At 41.5% G+C, this 11,363-nt stretch overlaps 1 pseudogene; it reads right to left on the bottom strand.

The window, feature by feature from the left end:
• Nucleotides 1–6,472: 6,472 nt before the first annotated feature.
• LOC110139359 (T-cell surface glycoprotein CD1a-like) lies at nt 6,473–9,875 on the bottom strand (annotated as a pseudogene).
• Nucleotides 9,876–11,363: the final 1,488 nt, after the last annotated feature.

Genomic DNA, 11,363 nt, shown 5'->3' with positions numbered 1-11,363 from the left:
ATGGACAAGAGAAGAGGGAGGCAGGAGATAGGGGTGACCAGGAGGAGAAGAGGGGGAGTCAAAAGGAGAGAGACAGATCTAGCCAGTAATCAGTTCCCTAACTGTTCTCCACAGCCCAGAACACCCAAAGAGATTCACAGAGATGGGTAGAGAAGAGAAGGGGGAGGGAGAAGATAGAGTTGACCTGAGGGAGAAATAGGAGAGTCAAAATGGGAAGAGGGCAATCAAGCCAGTAATCACACTCCTAAGTAAAAATGGATACTGAAGATTGGATTCTTAAAGGTACAAAATTGATAACAAATACCAAAAAGCAAGATTAAAAATCTGGAGTAAAGGTTAGACTCTCAAAAATACAATATTAAAAAAGGAAAACAAAATCATAAAAATTATTAAAAATATATATGAAATTTGCTTTAAAAATAGGGTCTTTTTTGCAAGGTAATAGTAGGTTATAAAAATGAAAATTAAAGGAGTAATAAAGGGCTTAATATTTTTTTTTATTAATGATAATAGTAAAATATATCTAGGAATTTCTCTGGAGCTGTTGTGGGCAATGCAGGGTCAGTTCAGTTTCAGATAGTTCCTTGATCCAGCTTATATTTCTGAAGATCTATAGGCCCCTTCCAATGTAGTCGGTGCTAACCATAGGGTTTTAATCTGTTGCACCTGTCACTTCCCAAGTGGTTCCCTGTTTATTTTGGCTTCTTCTGTTTGCAAATCTCTTCCGTGTCTAATTTCCTCCCTGACACAAGGCGGCGAAGGTGGTCAGTTATTTAGGCTCACTTGTTCAGTCGTGCTGTGGGGAGGCAGGAACACTGCAAACATCACTGGCCTGTGTGGGGAGAGTTCACAGTGTCTGGGCCACACTGGGTTTGCCCCCACTCACGGCATGTGTGCTTTCCCGATCTACACTGCTCAGGCCCCAGGTTGCTCTGCACTGGAACAGTCTAATGCAGACCCTGGGTTGCGTGCACTTCCCAGGTCTAAGCCGCTCAGGTTCAGGTTCTCGGGTACTCCACAAAGGCACAAACTCGGTTGGGCCTGCGTTTAGTGCCCTTCCCAGGTCCGAGCAGCTCAGGTGACCAGGTGCTTGGCGCATGCACTCTCCCCACGTGCGGTGCGTCTTATCCCCTCCCCCGTCCCAGCCGCTCGGTTTCCTGTGCGGCAGCGAGGGCGCCATCTCAGGTGTGCCACGTGTCTCCCTGGGGAGCTGACCTCTGGCTGCGACCCGCCTGGCGGATATCAGCCATGCAGGATTCCAGGAAGACTTGGTTAGCAACTGGGAGCCTGCTCGCAGTTTGGTAGAGGATGCCGTCTCTGGGGCCGAGATTGCCACTCGCTGGCTCTGGCTGTTGCCTGCCTGCCTCCCTGCCTCCAATAGGGGATGGGCTGGTCCCCAGCCTGCTGGCTCTCCTCTGGTATTCGCTCACTCCTTTGTTCTGTGAGTGAGCCCGGAAGTGCCTTAGGTTAGAGCTTTTCGTGGGAAAGTTCTCTCTCTCTCTCTCTCTTTTTCTCTCTCTCTCTCTGTCTATCCCATGGTTTTGGTTGGTATCTCAGGTTAGCTCCCTCAGATTGTCCTTGGGGCATTTAGGTCTGATCCTTACCCTAAGCAATGCAGCCTGCACCTCCTGTTCAGCCCCCATTTGCTGGTGGTGGATGTGAGTGCCTGGGCTACTTCTCCACTGGGAATTGTGGTTAGGCATGTAATCTGTGGGGTTTATTTATTTTTTTTTCCTCCGGATTATCTTGCTCTCTGAGATTCCAAAACTCACCACAGACCCACCTGTGAGAGGGTTTCCTGATGTTTGGAAATTCTCCTTCACAACTCCCTCCCCAGGATGGATCTCCATCCCTAACTCTTTTGTCTCTTTTTACCTTTTATATTTTGTCCTACTTCCTTTTGAAGACAATGGGCTGCCTTTCTGGGTGCCTGGTGTCCTCTGCCAGTGTTCAGAAGTTGTTTTGTGGAATTTGCTCAGTGTTCAAATGGTCTTTAAATGAATTTGTGGGATAGAAAGCGGTCTCCCTGTCCTATTCTTCCAACATCTTAGGGCCGCCTCCCCGGATTGATTATATTCTTTGCAGCCAAAGATGGAGAAGCTCTATACAGTCAGCAAAAACAAGACCAGGAGCTGACTGTGGCTCAGATCATGAACTCCTTATTGCCAAATTCAGACTTTAATTGAAAAAAGTAGGGAAAACCACTAGACCATTCAGGTATGACCTAAATCAAATCCCTTAAGGTTATACAATGGAAGTGAGAAATAGATTTAAGGGACTAGAGCTGATAGACAAATTACCTGATGAACTATGGATGGAGATTCATGACATTGTATAGAAGACAGGGATCAAGACCATCCCCAAGAAAAAGAAATACAAAAAGCAAAATAGTTGTCTGAGGAGGCCTTACAAATAGCTGTGAAAAGAAGAGAAGTGAAAAACAAAGGAGAAAAGGAAAGATAGACCCATCTGAATGCAGAGTTACAAAGAATAGCAAGGAGAGACAAGAAAGCCTTCCTCGGTGATCAGTGCAAAGAAATAGACGAAAACAATACAATGGGAAAGACTAAAGATCTCTTCAAGAAAATTAGAGATACCAAGGAAGCATTTCATGCAAAGAAGGTCACAATAAAAGACAGAAATAGTATTGTCCTAACAGAAGCAGAAGATATTAAGAAGAGGTGGCAAGAATACACAGAACTGTACAAAAAAGATCTTCACAACCCAGATAATCATGATGGTGTGATCACTCACCTAGAGCCAGACATCCTGGAATGTGAAGTCAAGTGGGCCTTAGGAAGCCTCACTATGAACAAAGCTAGTGGATGTGATGGAATTCCAGTTGAGCTATTTCAAATCTTAAAAGATGATGCTATGGAACTGCTGCACTCAATATGCCAGCAAATTCAGAAAACTCAGCAGTGACCACAGGACTAGAAAAGATCAGTTTTCATTCCAAGCCCATAAAAAGTCAAAGCCAAAGAATGCTTAAACTACCACACAATTGCACTCATGTAACATGCTAGTAAAATAATGCTCAAAATTCTCCAAGCCAGGCTTCAACAATACATGAACTGTGAATGTCCAAATGTCCAAACTTGTTTTAGAAAAGGCAGAGAAACCAGAGATCAAATTGCCAACATCCACTGGATTATTGAAAAAGCAAGAGAGTTCCAGAAAAGCATCTGTTTCTGCTTTATTGACTATGTCAAAGCCTTTGATTATGTGGATCACAACAAATCATGGAAAATTCTGAAAAAGATGGGAATACCAGACCATCTGACTTGCCTCTTGAGAAATCTGTATGCAGATAAAGAACCAATGATTAGAATTGGACATGGAACACATTACCGGTTCAAATAGGAAAAGAAGTATGTCAATGCTGTATATTGTCACCTTGCTTATTTAACTTACACGCAGAGTACATCATGAGAAATGCTGGGCTGGATGAAGCACAAGCTGGAATCAAGATTGCCAGGAGAAATATCAATAACCTCAGATATGCAGATGACACCACCCTTATGGCAGAAAGTGAAGAAGAACTAAAGAGCCTCTTGATGAAAGTGAAAGAGTAGAGTGGAAAAGTTGGCTTAAAGCTCAACATTCAGAAAACTAAGATCATGGCATCCAGTCCCATCAATCCATGGCAAATAAATGGGGAAACAATGGAAACAGTGGCAAACTCTACTTTTTTGGGCTCCAAAATCACTGCAGATGGTGACTGCAGCCATGAAATTAAAAGATGCTTACTCCTTGGGAGAAAAGTTATGACCAACCTAGACAGCATATTAAAAAGCAGAAATGTTAACTTTGTCCACAAAGGTCCATCTAGTCAAGGCTGTGGTTTTTCCAGTAGTCATGTATGGATGTGAGAGTTGGACTGTAAACAAAGCTGAGTGCTGAAGAATTGATGCTTTTGAACTGTGGTGTTGGAGAGGAGTCTTTAGAATCCCTTGGACTGCAAGAAGATCCAACCAGTCCATCCTAAAGATCAGTCCTGAGTGTTCATTGGAAGGACTGATGTTGAAGCTGAAACTCCAGTTCTTTGGCCACCTGAAGCAAAGAGCTGACTCATTTGAAACGACCCTAATGCTGGGAAAGATTGAAGGTGGGAGGAGAAGGGGACGACAGAGGATGAGATGGTTGGATGGCATCACTGACTCAATGGACACGAGTTTGGGTGATGGACAGGGAGACCTGATGTGCTGCAGTCCATGGGGTTGCAGGGAGTCAGACACAACTGAGCAACTGAACTGAACTCTAAATAACAATACCAGTGAAAAGCAAATCAAAGAAACAGTTTCCAACATGGAGTCAAAATTAATTCTTCTCTGCAACAATTACCCCTTCTCTGCAACAGTTACCCACTGTCAAAATCCATTCCACATTGTGGAAAAAAGGGGTGATGACCATTCAGCTTTGTCAGATGGATCTTTCTGAGGGTGTCTACCGTTGATGCCAATGTTCCAAACGTAGATTTGTCTTCTTTTGTTCCTCTTTGGAAAGTGTATACTTTACACCTGTAGACTTACTAGATCAAGTCCATTCACTCAAGGCTTGATATTTCTAACAAGTTCTACTACCTGTCCCTAAACCACTCTGAATAATTAGGGCCTACATTCCACCTTCTTCTTTCTGTTTAAACACTTAGTGCAAAACTTTCACACCTATAGGCTTCCAGAGTTAGATAATAAGAAAGGTCAGAGGCAAGTTTGGAGGTTCATCAAAAGTTAAAATTAGACCTGCCTTATGATCTGGCAGTCCAACTCCTGGGTATGTACCCAGACAAAACTCTAATCCAAAAAACACATGCACCTTCATGTTCAGAGTAGCACTACCTACAATAGCCAAGATATAGAAACAACCTAAATGTCCATCAACAGATGAATGAATAAAGATGTGGTACACGTATATAATGAAACACTACCCAGCCATAAAAAGAGAATGAAATAATGCAACTTGCAGCAACATGGATGAACCTACAGTTTATCATACTGAGTGAAGTAAGTCAGAAAGAGAAAGAGAAATACAATATGATATCTCTTTTGTGTGGAATCTGAACTATGACACAAATGAATTTATCTACAAAACATAAACAGACTCTCAAGCATACAGAATAGATTTGTGATTGCCAAGGGGGAGATAGAGTAGGGAGGGATGGATTGGGAGTTTGGAATTAGCAAATACAAACTACTGTTTATAGAATGAATAAACAATGTCTTGTTTCATATCACAGGGAACTATATTCAATAAACCATGATATAAGTGATATAATGATATGAACTGTATTCAGTAGACCATGATTCCGTGTGACAAACCATTATGGAAAAGAATATGAAAAATAATATGAAATATATACTAATATATTAATCTATATATAATTATTACTATATTATAAATAAATAAAATGTACAATATGAAAAATATATTCCTTTTCATATCCTTTTATATATTATTGTGTGTATATATATATTTATATATATATACATAAAACTGAATCACACTGCTCTAGAGCAGAAATTGACACAACATTGGAAATCAACTATACTTCAGTAAAACAAATTTTTTTTAAAAAGAATGGTCAAAGGAAAATTGCATCTGTTTCAACTCAAAGAAATCACTAAATAACTAGGAAAGTGCAAAATTTCTTCCCCAAGTGAGACTTCTAACCAGACAAGCATCAGATACCTCAACACAACGCAGATGGCAGAGAGGAAAAGAGTTTTAGAAGACTGTAAATTTGGTGCAAATTCAACACAGACTTTTACTGAGAGCACAGTGCATGCAGGTAAGACAATTTGACAAGGATACAAATAGTAAAAAGACATGGATGTTGCTCTCAAAAAGCTTAAAAATTAAAAGGGAAAAGGAACTTAAATAGCCACAACAACAGGTCTAAAGTGAGGAAAAGATTTAGCAAAATCCAGTTAAATTGTGATGGCACTTTAGATGAGGCAGAGACAGCTCCCTCTTGAGAATCAGGGAAGGTCTTCAAAAAGTGACATTTGAAATGATAAGCCTGACAGTCTATTCACATTTGAATACATGAAGGGCCCTTGAACTTAATTCCGTTCAGAATTTAAATTATGAATTTTAAAGCCTTATAAGGCAGGATAGAAAAATAATTCTGCAAAATTACATTTAGCTTGTATTGATCATTAAGTAGAAATAAACAACAACCAAAGCAGGTATACAAGGAGAGTGGAAAGGTCATCATTACTGTCCTATGTTTACATGTGTCCTGAGCTCTTGAGCTGCTGGTCTCTCTTTCCAAAGGGAGAAGAGTGCTTGGGTGTTCACAGTGTATCCTGATGAGAATAGAGATGGAAGCCATTCTACGTGGGAAGGAGGTGAGAAGGAAGGGGCTGGGAGGAGGAAAACTGAGAAAAGAGAGAGAAAGAAAGCAAGCAAGTGGAGACTGGGGGAAAGGGTAGGAAAAAATGGACACAAAAACTCACCAGTGCTTCCTAAGTCAAAATGCAGGACCTGTTAGGAGTACCAGGGTCACAATCACTGCCAAGATGATCCAACCCACAGAGCAGTGATGATCTGTGGAGCGGGGTGCACACAAGGGTGTCCTCTCAAACCCACCCACTGTCTTACTGCATTTCTGTGCTCTGCATCTGCTACTCAAGTATCTGCCTCAACAATCTCCTTCTTCCTTATTTCCTCTCTTATCCCTCCTCAGAGATGACTCCATCTAACCTCCACACCTTTCCATATCTACGGGGCTCTCATTTTCAACTCCCGTATTTCTTATTTTTATTCCTTTTGGATCTGGGCTGCCTAGAATTCCCAATTTTTCACCTGGCTCTCCTGCTCTGCCTGAGGACCACCCATTTCCATCCCAGCAGGGCCCCAGTTCTTCCTCACCCCAGTAGAGGATGATGTCCTGGCCTCCTAGACTGCTGTGTCTCACCCGGCAGCTCAGGCCAGATGCCTCACTGGCTTCCACATCCAAGGAAACCTGAAGATACCACGTCCCATCAGCATTAAGCAAGACGTTACTTTTCTGAGTGCCCTGTTGCTCCTGCTCACCCCGCATCCACATCACCCAAATGGGCTTTGGGTAGAAGCCAGAGGCATGACAAACCAGCATCAGATGGCCAGGGCTGGGACTGGGGCCAGGGGACAGCAAGGCCTCCGGTCGAACTGCAGAGGACAGGGAAGATCATCAGATGAGGACTCTAGTACAGACTCAGAGGTTCAGAGCTTCATGTCAGTTTAGATAGACATTCTTTTCCCACCGTTAGCAGTCGTCACCCATTATCCCCTCCACCACTTGGCTCCTTGTTAGGAAGAAGAGAAGGTGTGATTTTAGAACAAAAAAAAATGTGTAGAGGGAGGGTGCATCATCTCTGGAGATATGCCTTTCCTGCCTCGAGAAGACCCAAGAGGAAACGTGGGCAGATGTCACGCAGCAGCTTCTGTATTTCCTGGGTGTGTCCACAAAGGCCGAATCTGCCGACCCACAGGACTTGGCTGGAAGCTCAGCAGTTCTGATCCTTGATAAGCAAACCACACAAAGTCGATTGAGGCTTCACCAGCATGCCACTCACAGCCTTCTGTTATCTGTATTTCAAAGGGATCTAGGGACAAGGAGTTACCAACCAGAGAGAAGTGGACATTAAAAGAAAAAGGGAATCAAAAGATGATGGAAGCAGAAAGAAGAGGTTTAGAAGGTTTGAGGAAATGAAGCAAGATTGACTTGATAAAAGTTCAAAGAAAAGGAAATTGGTGGTAGTTGGAGATTGAGGAAGAGATCAATGGCATGAGGAGAAAAGTGTTTGAAGAAGGCAATATAAAGGATGTGGATAATAGATAATAATATAATAAGGAAGGAGTGAGTGGAATGCAATAGGTTATATTGAGTGTGTAAATAGAGATTGCTGAGGAGATTGAATGGGGAAGAAAGTCACATTTTAAGAAGTCCATCATAGAGTGAAGAAACTGAAGGTACCTAGTCAGAGTCGAGTGAAAGGGGCTGTCACAGGTGACCACTGATGGAATATAATAAACCACAAGCCTGCAGTCAATAAGAGGGAAATGTATAAGTAAGTAGCAGAAGTCTTGAACATTGTTGGAAGACAGGGTCTGGATTACACCCCTTGCCCAGCTGCTGTTCTATGGTAGGGAGAGGTAAGGTTCAGAATTGAGTGGAAATTGATTGGAGGATGTATTTTAGAGAAATAAGGAACTCAGAGATACACACACACACACACACACACACACACACACCTCTCACTGTATCCCCAATCCCTATTGAGGGAACTGAATTTACATTCAAGTTGCCATTGATTGGCATTGTTGTGAAATACCTGCAAAACTATAGTAAATCTCCTGTGAGATACACTTTGCAGTTCCATTAAATCCTCATTGTTGAAGTTGCCGTTGGACCAAGGCCATAGGTAAATGACTGTGTGAGAGCTGCTTTTCCAGCTATGAGTCTGCAAGTCACCCAACTAAGCTGAGCCCAGATTTTGTACCCAGGAATGGTTGTAAAATGATAAAATCCAAATGAATTAGAAAGAGATTGGCTCCTGGAAGCCTGTGGGAAAAGGACAAAGAAAATGAGAAGGGCACTGGGAAGGAGAGAGAGTGGAGAAAGAAAGGTACCAAAGAGGGGAAACTTGGTATATAATAGAAAAGGCAAGCCATAGATATCTCAGTGGACATTCGGCTGCCCCAGGGTCCCAAGAGTTAGTTATATGCAACCTTCAGGAGAGCACAGAGGGGTGGGATGTTCTGAGAGAATAGCATTGAAACAAGTATACTATCAAGGGTGAAACAGATCACCAGCCCAGGTTGGATGCATGAGACAAGTGCTCAGGGCTGGTGGACTGGGAAGACCCAAAGGGATCGGACAGGGAGGGAGGCAGGAGGGGGGATCAGGATGGGGAACACATGTAAGTCCATGGCTGATTCATGTCAATGTATGGCAAAAACCACTACAATATTGTAAAGTAATTAGCCTCCAACTAATAAAAATAAATGAAAAAAAATAGAGAGAGCACAGAGAACTGGAGTCAGGGATACTTAGAATGGAACTGGGCTGATAACTCTCAATCTCCATCTTGGGGCAACCATTATACATGCACACAAGCACACGTGTGTGCACACACACACACACACACACACACACACAAACACACACCTTCCTGGAAAAGAGCACTTACCCTCTTCATTGTCACCACCTGGGAGGAGAGTAAAGAACAATGAAAGTTGCAGAAACAGCATCTCATTTGCAGATGTTCTTTCTCACAGAAAAGTAGGTCTTTGAGTTCTGTTCTAAACAAACCCACCCCAAAACACCTCTGTTCTGACTTCCTCTTCCTGCCAACAAGCAAACCATTCCTTTAGTCGCTGACTGAAAAAAGAAAGCTTGCTCCTTCCCTAAGCTCTGGACCACATACTCAGATATTCATTTCCCTTCCAGTTCTGATACTCCTCTCTGGATTCCAGTTTCTCTCTTTTCACCAACATCCATTCTGCTCACCTTTCTGTAATTTAACTGCTATGGACCAAATCTTAAATGGTGTTGGAAAGTCAATGTATTTGTAAGGCCTCTTTTCTCATTCATAAAATAAATGAATGAAACTAAATGTCTTCTTAGCATCATGTCTAATACTCTCTTGCCCCTGCTCATTTCCATCAGTCTTTCTCTTGCTTTTCTGAATATTTCCTCAAATATTTTCTTCCTCTTTCTCACGTTCACCCCACCTCACTCATATCTCTGACTTTTCTTGGTTCCTTTATTAGCATTTTCAGAATCTCCTATGGGTTCTCTGAGAAACAGTATAAACTGACACATATTCTTCATTATTCTTAGGGAAGAGCCAGTAGCCATCACAAAGACCACAGGAATATTGTAACATTCTGTTTGTTTCAAACAAATTCTCTGTTTGATCTGTGTTGAAATATATTCACTCACAAAAGAATCACTTAGCATCTGAAACCAAGCATCTGTTACACCTGTGAATTGTGTTATGTAGTGGCTGAAAATACAATTACTTTATTCAAGGACATTTTAAATTTCTTGGGAGAAAAAACATCTGAAACAAAAATTGTAAATCTTGGCATGCTGAGACTTATTATAAAGTATAAATTCTAAACAAACAACAACAAAGAAAAAAAAATAAAACAGCCTCCTTGAAACATTTGCCAAAATGGTGGCCCTTAACTCTTTTGTTTACCCAACAGGATCTTGTCTTCAGACGTTGCCTTGAGGTATTAGATCTATAGCCTGCTTAACAAATTGTTTTCACTGAGTAAATTTGAAGATATAATGGACTTTATTCGATGATTCATGAATTGGGCAGCATTCTATCTAGCAGCTGGAAGGGCACACAGAGAAATAGTACAAAATGGAAGGTTTTTATAGGAAGACAGGTGATGCAGGGGAGAAATTTTCAAAAAAAAAAAAAAAAAGAAAGAAAGGGTTATTTTAAGGCAGGACAGATTTTTAGGGGAAGGGAATGGCAAGAATCTTATCATGTAGATTGCCTCTTCTTCCTCTGGAGAGTGAAGAGGGCCTACCTGGAAGATTATCTCATCGGTGCCAATTCAAAATTGCAAAATGATTGATTATTATTACATTTCTGATGAAGGCCGAAACTGCAAAGTTAGATATTGAATCAAGGTTTGAACATTCTTTCAACTGCCCTTCTTTGAGACTGTAATGAAAACATCCTTTCCAGACCTGTGGCCACTGCTGAGTTTTTCAAATTTACTGATATATTGAGTGCAGCACTTTAACAGCATCATCTTTTAGTTTATAACTCAACTGGAATTCCATCACCTCCACTAGCTTTGTAGTAATGCTTCTTAAGGCCCACTTCTATGTGGGTCAACAGTGAGAACCTTATATGGAACAGCTGACTGGTTCAAAATTAGGAAAGGAGTACCATAGGCTGTATATTGTCACCCAGTTTATTTAACGTATATGCAGAGTACCTTATGCAAAATGTCAGGCTAGATGAATCACAAGCTGGAATCAAGATTTCTGGGAGAAATACCAACAACCTCAGATATGCAGATGTCACCACCCTAATGTCAGAAAGTGAAGACGAACTAAAGAGCCTTTTGAGCAAGGTGAAAGAGGAGAGTGAAAAAGCTGGCTTACAACTCAACATTCAAAAACTAAAATCATGGTATTTGGTTCCATCACTTCATGGCAAATAGAAGAGGAAAAAGTAGAAGCAGTGACAGATTTTACTTTCTTGGGCTCCAAAATCACTGTGGATAGTGAATGCAGCCATGAAATTAAAAGATGCTTGCTCCTTGAAGGAAAAGTTAAAACACACTTAGACAGCATATTAAAAGACAAAGACATCACTTTGCTCACCAAGGTCTGTGTAGTCAAA

The sequence above is a fragment of the Odocoileus virginianus genome, chromosome 5, assembly GCF_023699985.2.
Source record: "Odocoileus virginianus isolate 20LAN1187 ecotype Illinois chromosome 5, Ovbor_1.2, whole genome shotgun sequence".
Classification (NCBI taxonomy): Eukaryota; Metazoa; Chordata; class Mammalia; order Artiodactyla; family Cervidae; genus Odocoileus; species Odocoileus virginianus.
This window is presented reverse-complemented; position numbering and strand designations above follow the sequence as displayed.